Source organism: Silene latifolia, chromosome X, assembly GCF_048544455.1.
Source record: "Silene latifolia isolate original U9 population chromosome X, ASM4854445v1, whole genome shotgun sequence".
Classification (NCBI taxonomy): Eukaryota; Viridiplantae; Streptophyta; class Magnoliopsida; order Caryophyllales; family Caryophyllaceae; genus Silene; species Silene latifolia.
The window spans coordinates 150,549,388-150,562,894 of record NC_133537.1 but is presented as its reverse complement, the minus strand read 5'-3'; positions in this window follow the sequence as shown (position 1 = coordinate 150,562,894).

The following is a 13,507-nucleotide window of genomic DNA, read 5'->3' as shown; positions in this document are numbered from 1 at the left end:
CTTTAACGGGGTTCAATGTTGTCTCTACAACCCGTTTGGATGTAACAAAGTATAAAAGGAGTTTTTAAAGAAAAACTTGAACGACAAATGCGATTATCACATATGAATAGTCAATGCCTGATTACTATTTCATGTTCTATAATCTAATTTGATCTTGTATGTAGTTGTTCATTTCAATTTAATTGAAATGACATGACTCATCATGTAATACTCCGTATTTTATATCGTTAATTGAGTCGAGTTAATTGTTTAGTTGTATTGATATCGTACGATCGAGTTATCGTAAACTTGTTAAGACGGGTTAATTGAGCGAATCACGTCACCTAATTCCTTTTCTACACTTACCCATTTACCCATTGACCTCCCGTTGACCCTAGCCCATTTACCCATGACCCAATTAAACATTTAACCTAATTCTACCCTAACCCTACAAAACCCCATTCCCCTCACACGCCTACCATTTCAAAGGCACATTTCCCCAAAAACACACGGATCGAGAGAGGGAGAGTGAGTGCGAGTATTGTCGGAGCAAAGAAGGAGGGTCCTAGGGTGGTTGTCGACGTCCACGATTAACCGTGGTGGCTGTTGAGGTGGCAGGAAAAAGGTATGAGTACAACTTCCTCTTTTGTTTGCGTTTTTACGTCGGGTTTTGTGGGTGGTGTCGTGTCTCGGGGAGGGGGTGTTGATGACCGTGTCGGGGATATGGTGTTGGGTGGTTTGGGTCGTCTCTGTTGGTGGTGGTTAGGGTGGTTCTTGGTGGCGAATTGGCGGCGGGGGTTGTTATTGATGGGTAGATCACACGGGTGTAGCGGGGTTTTCAGACGGGTTTTAGATGCTTAGGTTGGGGTGGCACCACCGTGGACTCGGGGGAGGTCGAAATGGTGGTGTCACGGTGTCTGGATGTGGGGTCTGACGGCGAGCAGGGACGTGGTGTTTTGGCAGAGGTTAGGGGATGGCTGCGGTGGTTGTGTGACGAGGATAGGGGGTGTTGGTGAGGCTCGGCGGTGAACCAGGCCAAATGACGGCTCTGGTTCGACTCGCCGGCGGCGCAATGACCAGCACTGGGTCGGTTGTTGGTGGTGGGGTCGAAGAGGGGAGCAAGCCAGGTGGTGTTCGTGGTGGTTTAGGGTGGCGCGTGAGGGTTGTGAGGGAGTGTGAAGGTGCGGGTTGTAGAGACGGGTTGGTAGTGTTAGCGAGTGTTGTTTTTAATTCCTTTAAACGTAAAAACTTGTTTTATCATTTAATATATCGTACCCTTGTTTAGCTAATTAATTCCCGAGTTGTTTAAATGTTTAGAGACGGGTTGAGTCGGGTTGGTAAAATAGAAAACTGCTAGATCGGGAAAGTTTCCATTTAAGGAAACTTTCCATTTTAAGAAGTTCTAATTTTAGTAACTTTCTATTTTGGGAAGGGAATGGTTTAAGTAATTGTTTATTATTTATTGTCTTTCGTAGGGCGAATTTGTTGTGGAATATTACTAAGCACCCGACTTTTGACCGCAATATCGAGGTAGGGGAATACACTGATTGAATTTTATGATTATAAAGAGTTGACATGTTTGGATTATATGACATACCTGACTATCTTATTTACCCTGTTGAGCATTTTTGTTTCATATATTTCATACATTGCATTTGCATTGGAGTTGGAGTTGGGAGGAGATGAGATTGTTGTGATTAAGGCCCAAAGTGGGTTCTGCAGACTTGCCCTGGTGTCCTCAACAAGGTGCGATCGACTACGGTCGATATATATAGTCTACCGGGATCGGTATGGTGGGCGTGCTTGGGGATGTGTGTGATGGAGTTGGTTGAAGGAGCATAGCATTGCATTCTTTATTATATCGTATTACCTACTCAACCTCGCGGTTGACCCCGTGTATTCGTGTATGCTGTGATGATTCTTTTAATGGGGAGCAGATTGACAGGTTGTTGAGACATTGGGAGCTGGCAGGGAGAGAGCATGGATCACCTGACTTAGAGCTAGCTCACCTTTATTTTGTTTAGTTGTCAGACTTTATTTTTATTTAAGACATGTGTTATTCCCGTTGTAAACATTATAAACTTTTTAATTTAAAGTACTGTTATCTTTCTCTTTGTTATCTCACCGCCTCGGATTCCCGAGATGGTAACGCCCTTCTTTATCCGAGGAGTCCTAGTTCGGTCCTTAAATAAATGGGGGTGTTACAAAGTGGTATCGGAGCGAACGATCTTCGAGCCTAAACCAATGAATCCAATGAATATAGGAAGAGTCTAAATAAAATGAACCCCGGGACAAAACTGTTAGGAGCACACTAAAGGTAAGGGATGAGTTAGGGGCCCCCTCACACCGAACCATTGGCCCTCTCAGTTTGACCCGGGAACCCTGAGTGCATATGAGAGGAAGGGTAGAGAAGTTGCATGATATTGAGCATAACTTCATATATTATTGCCTAAGTATTAACTGATTGATATGATAATTGTTGTATAAAGAGTTGGTAGGAGGTTGTGGCATAATACTTTGCATGTTTTAAGGTTGATTTATACTTATACATCTATAAAGTTGTGTCAGAAGGCTATGTCTAGTGATATGCGGTTATGTGATCCCTAAACCATGCTAGATAGACAAGTAAGATAAGAGTAATAGAATTGGCTAGAATTGCCAAGGTGTTTTGTGTTGCAGCTAATTCCTAAAATTCTCTTGTAGTCATGCCTCCAAGAAGGAACACGGCTGTAAACATCACCCAGGAAGAGTTAGACCGGCTACTGGCTGAGAATGAGGCCCTAAAGGCCAAAAGAATGGACCCTGCTAAGATGAGTACAATAGTGGCGAGGCATAACCCTACCATCTTCACCTTTTAGGGGAACCTCACTTCTTTGGGAGATTGGTGTCGGGAGTTCACCAACCTATTCGAGCTGATAGCTTGTCCTGAAGAGCTGCAAGTAGACCAAGCTGCACACTACCTCAGGGCTACAGCTGGGGAGTGGTGGAATAGGAACAAGGCGGAGATTCGACATGTTGCTAGGGACATTGAGGAAGGATACGTGTCTTGGTTAGAATTTCAAGTGATATTAACGGATCAGTTCATGCCAGAGTTCAGGAAAGCTAAGCTGAGGGAGAAGTTTGATACGTTTAAGATGACAGAGGACATGACAGTGGAAACATACCATAGGAAGTTCCGACTGTTGGCATCATACATCGATGAATTTGCAAAGAACGAGACCATGCGGCTATGAGGTTTGAGAGGGTTTGACGGTGGATATCAAAAAGAGACTCACGGCGCTCCACCTACCACCGTTCAGGACATCTATCCGAGAGCCGGTCTTTCTTTGAAAGGCTCTCCGAGCAGATCAAAGAGGATAAGAAAGGAAAAGCTGAGAAGAGGAAGTCGGAAACGTCGGTGATAATACGGGGCCAAGAAGCCGAATCGGGCAAGTTCGGTGGATACTCCACCAATAGTGCTCTGGGGATGAGGAACCAAAGCGGAGGCGGTTTCGAGGTGCTAGTCTTGGAGGTAATGCGTCCAGGATCACTTGTTTCGGTGTGGGAAGGCGGGACACGGGAAGTTTGAGTGCCGAAGTTCGAGGAAACCAATCTGGGGGCTTCCTGGACACCTACATCTCGGGTTCGATGGGTCTCGGACAGGTGGGATCGGGATACGGCGACTACCGTACTCCTAACACCGGCTATGGAGGAGGTGCCCGATCTGGGGTAAGTAACGATTACCAAGGAAGCTACAACAACTACCGTAACCGTAGCCAAGAAAACCGGTCCGGCGGGGTGGTAATTTCCGAGGAACCGAACGAGGGGAACAAGCAACCCAATACCGCTTCATCGAGTCGGTCTGGAGCTAAGTCCAAAGTGGCAAGCTCTTTGCCATGGGGAAGGAAGCGAGAAAGGAGGATGCACATGTTGTGATTGGTACTTTTCCCGTTAACTCTAAACCCACCTTTGTGTTGTTTGATTCCGAGCTACACATTCTTTTATATCTCATGCGAACATGCCGAGTCTTAAATCTTAAGTCATATGATAGAATTGTTGATTCGGTAGTGGTACCTTCGAGGGAGTCGGTGTCTTGTGATAGAGTCTACACTGGGGTACCAATCCAGATCGGAGAGGTTGTGTTTCACGGTGACCTTATAGAGTTTCCCTTGGGGGTTTTGAGGTGATTACGGGATGGACTGGTTAGGGAAGTACAAGGCTTTTATCGACTCGCTATCGAAGAAAATCTCTTTGAGGGGACCTAAGGGAACTAGGGTGTCTTATAAGGGGTATGTGGTCAAGCCAAGAGTCAAATTCATATCTCATTAATACCCTAAAGTCGAGTCGAGGAAAGGGGATCGATTAATCTTGTGTCAGATGTGGGATAATGGGGCGGAGACCCCTAAGGTGTCTGAGATTCCAGTGGTGAGGGAGTTCGAGAGTGTATTTCCGGAGGACATTCCAGGGTTACCACCGAAGAGAGAGGTGGACTTTTCCATTGATCCGAAGCCGAACAGGGCCGATTTCTAAACCACCTTACCGTATGGGACCAAAGGAGATGGAGGAACTAAAGAAGCGATTGGATGAGCTAGCGAGAGAAAGGTTACATACGGCCTAGTGTTTCACCTTGGGAGCACCAGTGTTGTTTGTCAAGAAGAAAGATGGAAGCTTGAGACTTTGCGTGGATTACCGTGAGTTGAACAATGTGACCATCAAGAACCGTTATCCTTTGCCAAGGATCGATGATTTGTTTGATCAATTGAGTGGAGCCGAAGTTTTCTCTAAGATCGATCGAGGTCGAGGTTATCACCATTGAGAATTAAGAACGAGGATATACCTAAGACCGCTTTCAGAACAAGGTATGGGCACTATGAGTTCGTGGTCATGCCATTTGGGTTAACTAATGCGCCAAAGCGTGTTCATGGACTTGATGAATCGAGTGTTCAGTCCTTATCTGGACAAGTTCGTGGTTGTGTTCATCGATGATATCCTGGTATACTCCAAGAATGAGGAGGAACATGAGGAACATCTAAGGTTAGTCTTGAAAACTTTGGAGGAGAACCAGTTATATGCCAAGCTGAGCAAGTGCGAGTTCTGGTTGAAGAAAGTTGCTTTTCTGGGACATGTGATTTCCAAGGAAGGGGTGTCGGTTGATCCTAGTAAAATTGAGGCAGTGACGAGATGGCAGAGTCCTAAGAATGTGGGTGAGATCCGAAGCTTCTTGGGGCTAGCAGGTTATTATCGAAGATTTGTCAAGGACTTCTCAAAGATCGCAAAGCCATTGACGTCATTAATGCGGAAGGAGAACAGGTTTGTTTGGGATGAGAGTTGTGAGGAGGCGTTTCTAACCCTCAAAGAACGTCTCACTACAGCTCTTATACTTGCTCTACCAGATGGGAATGATAATTTCGAGGTGTATACTGATGCTTCCAAGAAGGGTCTGGGGTGCGTATTGATGCAAAACGGGAAAGTAATCGCTTACGCTTCTCGACAATTGAAGACCTATGAGGAGAACTACCCTACTCATGATCTGGAGTTGGGGGCAGTGGTGTTTGCGCTCAAACTATGGCGACATTATCTTTATGGGGCTACCTTCAAAGTGTTTTCCGATCACAAGAGCTTAAAGTACATTTACACACAGAAGGAGTTGAACATGAGACAGAGGAGATGGATCGAATTGATTGGCGACTATGACATGGAGATACTTTATCATGAAGGGAAAGCGAATGTCGTAGCAGATGCGTTAAGCGAAATCCATCCATGCTTTGAGCGTGCCGGATCTAGGGTGAGGTTGCATAATGAGTCATGGGAGATGGGAATCCACATGATCCGAGAGAGAGATTCTTGGGGACCCGACCGTTGAGCCGAGTTATATGAGGAGATCGAGAGTTCTGAAAGCCGATGCTAGAATTCAGAAGTGGCGCAACACAGTAGAATCCGGGGATGATTCCAGGTTTGTTATCCATGCTGATGGTAGTCTGAGGTTTGGAGGTCGGTGGTGTGTTCCGGATAATGAGGAGCTGAAGAGGAAGATTCTTACCGAGGCACACGCTACACCATACTCGGTTCATCCTGGGGGAGATAAGCTGTACAAGGATCTCAAGAAGACCTTTTGGTGGCCGAATATGAAGAGGGAAGTTCTTGAGTTCGTAGCTCGATGCTTGACGTGTCGAGAGAGAAGGGTGAACATAAGAGACCGCAAGGGAAGGTTCAACCATTAGATGTGCCGGAGTGGAAGTGGGAGAGCATTTCTATGGATTTCATTGTGGGGTTGCCTCGAACTCAGAAAGGTAACAACATGATTTGGGTGATCGTCGACAGATCGACTAAGTCGCTCACTTTATTCCCATGAAAGATACTTGGAGTAAGGCCGAGTTGGCTAAGGCTTATGTTCGATGCGTGGTCAAGTTGCACGGTGTGCCTAAGGATATCGTCTCCGACAGAGATTCCAGGTTTCTATCCAAATTCTGGCAGGAATTACAGTCTTTGATGGGTACTCAACTGAAGATGAGCACCGCTTTTCATCCTGCTACCGACGGTCAGACGGAGAGGACTATTCAGACCCTCGAGGATATGTTGAGAGCTTGTGTTCTAGAGTTTGGCGGATCGTGGGAGGACAGACTGGGATTGATCGAGTTTTCTTACAACAACAGTTACCATACAAGCATTGGGATGGCACCTTTTGAGGCACTTTATGGTAGGAAATGCAGGAGTCCTGTGTGTTGGGATGATCGATCAGACGCTGTCGTTTTGGGGCTAGAGATAATTCAGGAGATGGTTGAACAGGTACAGATCATCAGGCAAAAGATGAGAGCCTCTCAGGACAGACAGAAAAGCTATGCTGACACTAGGAGAAGTGAGATCTCTTTCGAGGTGGGAGAGAAGGTACTACTCAAAGTGTCGCCAATGAAGGGAGTCATGAGGTTCGGGAAGAGAGGGAAGCTGAGTCAGAAATTCATCGGACCTTATGAGATTTTGGACAGAGTTGGAGAGGTGGCCTATCGTTTAGCTTTGCCACCAGCGTTAGCCAGGGTTCACAATGTCTTTCATGTTTCCCAGTTGCGGAGGTACCTGAGCGATCCATCACATGTGTTGAGTCCTGAGGTGATCGAGGTGGATGAGCAGTTGTCCTATCTGGAGACACCCAAGGAGATTCTGGACAGGAAGGTAAGGAAGACCAGGAATGGGGAGACAACTTTAGTGAAAGTCTTATGGACTAACCACAATGTTGAAGAAGCTACATGGGAGACTGAGGCTTCCATGAGGGAAAGCTATCCACATCTTTTTACATGAGGTAAGTTCCGGGACGTAACTTCCTTTTTAGGAGGGTAGAATGTAACATTTTGTTTCCGACCTAGATCCATGTGTCTTTTACCTCAGGGGATTTGTTTTGGGACCCACATCGATGCGTGTGGGGGCTTGCTAGATGAGTGAACTTCGGGACGAAGTTCATTTTAAGGGGGGAAGACTGTAATACTCCGTATTTTATATCGTTAATTGAGTCGAGTTAATTGTTTAGTTGTATTGATATCGTACGATCGAGTTATCGTAAACTTGTTAAGACGGGTTAATTGAGCGAATCACGTCACCTAATTCCTTTTCTACACTTACCCATTTACCCATTGACCTCCCGTTGACCCTAGCCCATTTACCCATGACCCAATTAAACATTTAACCTAATTCTACCCTAACCCTACAAAACCCCATTCCCCTCACACGCCTACCATTTCAACAACATTTCCCCGCAAACACACGGATCGAGAGAGGGAGAGTGAGTGCGAGTATTGTCGGAGCGAAGAAGGAGGGTCCTAGGGTGGTTGTCGACGTCCACGATTAACCGTGGTGGCTGTTGAGGTGGCAGGAAAAAGGTATGAGTACAACTTCCTCTTTTGTTTGCGTTTTACGTCGGGTTTTGTGGGTGGTGTCGTGTCTCGGGGAGGGGGTGTTGATGGTCGTGTCGGGGATATGGTGTTGGGTGGTTTGGGTCGTCTCTGTTGGTGGTGGTTAGGGTGGTTCTTGGTGGCGGGGGTTGGCGGCGGGGGTTGTTATTGATAGGGTAGATCACACGGGTGTAGCAGGGGGTTTTCAGACGGGTTTTAGATGCTTAGGTTGGGGTGGCACCACCGTGGACTCGGGGGAGGTCGAAATGGTGGTGTCACGGTGTCTGGATGTGGGGTCTGACGGCGAGCAGGGACGTGGTGTTTTGGCAGAGGTTAGGGGATGGCTGCGGTGGTTGTGTGACGAGGATAGGGGGTGTTGGTGAGGCTCGGCGGTGAACCAGGCCAAATGACGGCTCTGGTTCGACTCGCCGGCGGCAGTCGACCAGCCTGGGGTCGGTTGTTGGTGGTGGGGTCGAAGAGGGGAGCAAGCCAGGTGGTGTTCGTGGTGGTTTAGGGTGGCGCGTGAGGGTTGTGAGGGAGTGTGAAGGTGCGGGTTGTAGAGACGGGTTGGTAGTGTTAGCGAGTGTTGTTTTTAATTCCTTTAAACGTAAAAACTTGTTTTATCATTTAATATATCGTACCCTTGTTTAGCTAATTAATTCCCGAGTTGTTTAAATGTTTAGAGACGGGTTGAGTCGGGTTGGTAAAATAGAAAACTGCTAGATCGGGAAAGTTTCCATTTAAGGAAACTTTCCATTTTAAGAAGTTCTAATTTTAGTAACTTTCTATTTTGGGAAGGGAATGGTTTAAGTAATTGTTTATTATTTATTGTCTTTCAGAGGGCGAATTTGTTGTGGAATATTACTAAGCACCCGACTTTTGACTGCAATACTGAGGTAGGGGAATACACTGATTGAATTTTATGATTATAAAGAGTTGACATGTTTGGATTATATGACATACCTGACTATCTTATTTACCCTGTTGAGCATTTTTGTTTCATATATTTCATACATTGCATTTGCATTGGAGTTGGAGTTGGGAGGAGATGAGATTGTTGTGATTAAGGCCCAGGCGGGTTCTGCAGGACTTGCCCTGGTGTCCTCACAAGGAGTGGCGGATCGACTACGGTCGATATATATAGTCTACCGGGGATCGGTATGGCTGGGCGTGCCGGGGATGTGTGTGATGGAGTTGGTTGAAGGAGCATAGCATTGCATTCTTTATTATATCGTATTACCTACTCAACCTCGCGGTTGACCCTGTGTATTCGTGTATGCCTGTGATGATCCTTTTAATGGGGAGCAGATTGACAGGTTGTTGAGACATTGGGAGCTGGCAGGGAGAGAGCATGGATCACCTGACTTAGAGCTAGCTCACCTTTATTTTGTTTAGTTGTCAGACTTTATTTTTATTTAAGACATGTGTTATTCCCGTTGTAAACATTATAAACTTTTTAATTTAAAGTACTGTTATCTTTCTCTTTGTTATCTACTGCCTCGGATTCCCGAGATGGTAACGCCCTTCTTTATCTGAGGAGTCCTAGTTCAGGTCCTTAAATAAATGGGGGTGTTACACATCATGTTAAGCCTATGAGAAGGCTTTGGTTAGTAGGTTTTATCAACTTCTTGTACCTTACTCAACCTTACTACATATTCGTTTTCCTTTATAATGTATACATTTGCATTACAAAACTTTCTGAGTACGTGTCGAGATCCAATCAAGACATAGGCCCTCTAGCCTTAGAATAGCTCCCACTGTTTTCACAGTGTGCGGGACCCATCCCTCTTGTACATCCCATGATTGCAAGTGTACTCAATTTCCGTTATAAATATCTCTCATTTTTCTTTATTGCCTAGAATGATTCTAGAAAATCTACTTCTTAATTAACATAGCCACAATGGTATCTTAACCATCCTAATGTGTTTTGATTATGGTTTTGTCGGAAACCATGCGCAATCTAAATTTTCAATTGGCACTTGTGTAACACCCTTACACAAAATTGCATCAAAAACACTTTGCTTTACTTCCTTAATGCTTCTACAAGCACTTAAGGGTAATCTTTATGGCTTACTTGGTAAAGATTACTTAAATTCGATTTTGAAAACAATTCATCATACTCAAAGTATATGAAGTGTTATACATCATTACTCATTTAATTGATTCGGCAGCGGAAGCAAATGGAATCAATCAAATATGTTCAATTTAATTGAACTAGTCATGAATCTTATCAACATAAGACTTCTTATTGACGCTAATATCATGAGGATTTATCTACATAAATCTAGATATTAAAGATGTATTATAATACTCCAAAACTCTTAAATCATTCGCAATGATCAATATGTCATCCACATATAAGACTAATTAAAATTTCCGTAACTCCCACTAAACTCCATGTATAAAAACAACTTCTTGACTTATCGAGAAAAGTTTTATAACATGATCAAATCATTGATTCCAACTCATTGATGTCCTACTTAAGATACTCTCTTAAGTTTCACATTATCTTAGGATTGTAAGAATCTATAAAACTCATGACATGTATTGAATACATTCCTTCTTTTGAAGAAGTGGGTTTTAGATTCACTTGCTGTATGCATATCCTCATAATGAAACACAATCCATAAGAAGATCCAAATAGACTTAAGCATTTCAATTAGTGCAAAACCCTTTGCAACCAATCTTGCTTTAAAATCTCTCTTTATTAGTGCAAATCCCTTTGTCACTAATCAAGCCTTTAATTTTGGATTTTCATGGCTCTAAGCGTTGTATTGAGTTGTGACTTAAACACTCTCATGTAAGTCATATGTTTATTACTTTCCAGAAGTAATCAACTTGAATCAAACAATCTCTTTGTAAGTTGTAAGCTCTTTACTTTCTTAAAAGTAACACTAATTCATCATTTTCAACAAGTGATGACTTTAACCTCCTAGGTTTTGAAGAAACAATGTCTTACACAAAACGTCTCATATAGCCAAGAAAGACCAGTTTCTTGCGACATAACATTCTTTGTGGCTCTTGAATAATTTCTCCCACTCTGTCTTCTAGAAATAAACTTGTATTTTAGAAAGACAGCTTCACGAGCCACAAACTTGTTGTACTCGTGATTATTGAAAGGGAAAAGTGAGCATTTGTTTCTTGTGTAAGCTTACAAACATGGTACCCTACCATTTCATATCTCATATGAATCATTTTATATTTAGTGGGAAAAATAATCTAGACAAAATGATAAATTCCCCAAAAGGATCAAGTAACTCAAGGTAACTTGATTGAAGTCCAAACCATGTCGAATAGCGTTTGAATTCTTATCCAAACACACATTATTCCATAATGCGTGCTTAGAGAGATTAACTTGTGATACTATATCACATTTCCTTTGGCTTATATCAAAGTTTTCACTTTGATAATCTCATCACGACTAAATCGTGCATTTTTGAACTTTTGATTTCTTCAAAGATTTCTCTATTTACCTTATTGAGTGAACACATTAGTGTCAACCTAAATCGTTGGTAAAAGAAAATGATCTACCTATTTTGGATCAATGATTTACAACCTCGATCTCCTTTTCAACCAAAAGGCACGAGACATCTTGCTTTGAATACAAGATTCGCACATACCATAAGATCTAATGGTTTCAAGAGTACTCGATAACTCTTTGCGTTAATCATTCCAGAATTTAAGGTTTAATCTTGGGTTACCAATTTGAGTCTTGCATCATATTCATGATATATCATTCTAGTTTGGTTTAGAATATAATCACCTTGATAATGGGCTAGCCATACATCAAATTATGGTGTATAGGGTCACAAAAGTGAAACCTGTTTTGTATCTTAACAAGTTTATATTCTTATTTAGAGTTTATGCACTCAATAGTCATAATTTAGTACAACTTTAAATCCAAAAACTAGATTGAGTATACAATTACTCTATCTCTCGACATTATTGTTGCTAGTCGTCATATTCTAATCATCTTATGTGTCAAATACAATGATGAAAACCTCCATTGGTTTCTAATATTGACGAAGTAGTACTAGCAAAATTTATGTTTAATCAAATAAACATTTAAAGAAGAAGGTCCCATTAGATGTCCCACAACTAACTTGTTGATTCTTCAATAATTTGGGGTAGTTTCCTTTCTAGTGTCCAACATTTAAGACAGTGGAAACTTTATCGATCGGGATTGATAGGTTTAGTATCGCTATTCTCAATAACTTTACTTTTAACATTACCTTGTAGCAATTCCATTATAATCTTTACTTCTTGAACCTCGTCCTTTTCTTAACGGTTTAAGAGAATGCTCCCACTCATTTCAATGAGTCTTTGCTTTGAGAAGCAAAATTGAATTTATGAAGATTACTCTTCATTTGTTCGTTTTAGTCTTAAAACTTTCATTGAAGTGGTTGCGTTATTTTGGTCAATTACGAATTCTGACAAATCTAATTACCAAAACAATTTATTGCTTCAAGGTACTTAATTCAATCAAGTATATGAATAACAATCCATTGTAAGTAGATGTGTTAGTCAAGAATCAAAAACTTGTTTGATAATGAATAACTTTAATCTATACTCTTTACAAGAGATCCTTAGCAATGGTTCATTTGAGGTTTTAGAAGCAAATTCATATTTGTCTTTAGTTACGATGTTTTAATGGAGATTTGAATCAAAATCAAAATGATATCGTATATGAATTGGGGTTAAGAAATAGAACAATATGATAACAGAATAGTGGAAAACTGAACATTTATCGTTTTATTAATACTTGTAAAAAGATTAACAAGATATGAGCATTTATTTATATAGTGACCTCTACCCAACTATTATAAATGATTCCAAGACCCAAATTCATATTAACTTGGGCACGGTGTGGCCGATAAAACCCTTATCAATATAACTCGGTGGATTAACGCTTTATTCGATTCTACTTTTAGAACTCTTGGTCGATAATATTACATTAACATTTATCTTTAGCCCAAAACACATTCAACAAGGAGACGGTGTGGCCGATAAAACCCTTATCGAAAAACGTTTGTTGAGTTCAATCCAAATTTCGAATAAATGTGTCCATGATCCAAACCCACATTAACTTGGGCACGGTGTGGCCGATAAAACCCTCATCAACATGAATTCGGTGGATAGACATTTATCACCCACTTCCCCTACGTAACAAGGTTTTTACCCCGGTGTGGCCGAGAGCACTCCCTCACGAAATAGGTTTTCATGGTTTCTACTATTTGGTAAGGCTAAGTCTCAATTGTTTATTTTAGCGAGAGGTCATGTCAATTTATTATCTATCACGTTTTAAGTGAACTAAAGCGGTGAACTACGATAATTATAATTGACACGGTCGATATACTCAATTAAAAGATGATGCATGTTTTAGTTATGGCGATTTAGCGATGCATGCGACATATAAATAAAATGCAAAACATAAATTAAATCCTAGTATGGCCTTCCTAAAATAGAAAATCTAATTAACTATTACATATTCGGAAACCAACTCCATTGGTCCCTTGAACTTCGGTTGAGGCACGCATCTCGAGGTAACACCGTCTTTATGTATCGCCGTCTTGAATGAATCCGTCTTTATGGAACTCCGGAATAAATAAAATTACATAACAAATTACATAATTTCCTATTATACATTTGTAATTAAAATAAAATAAATC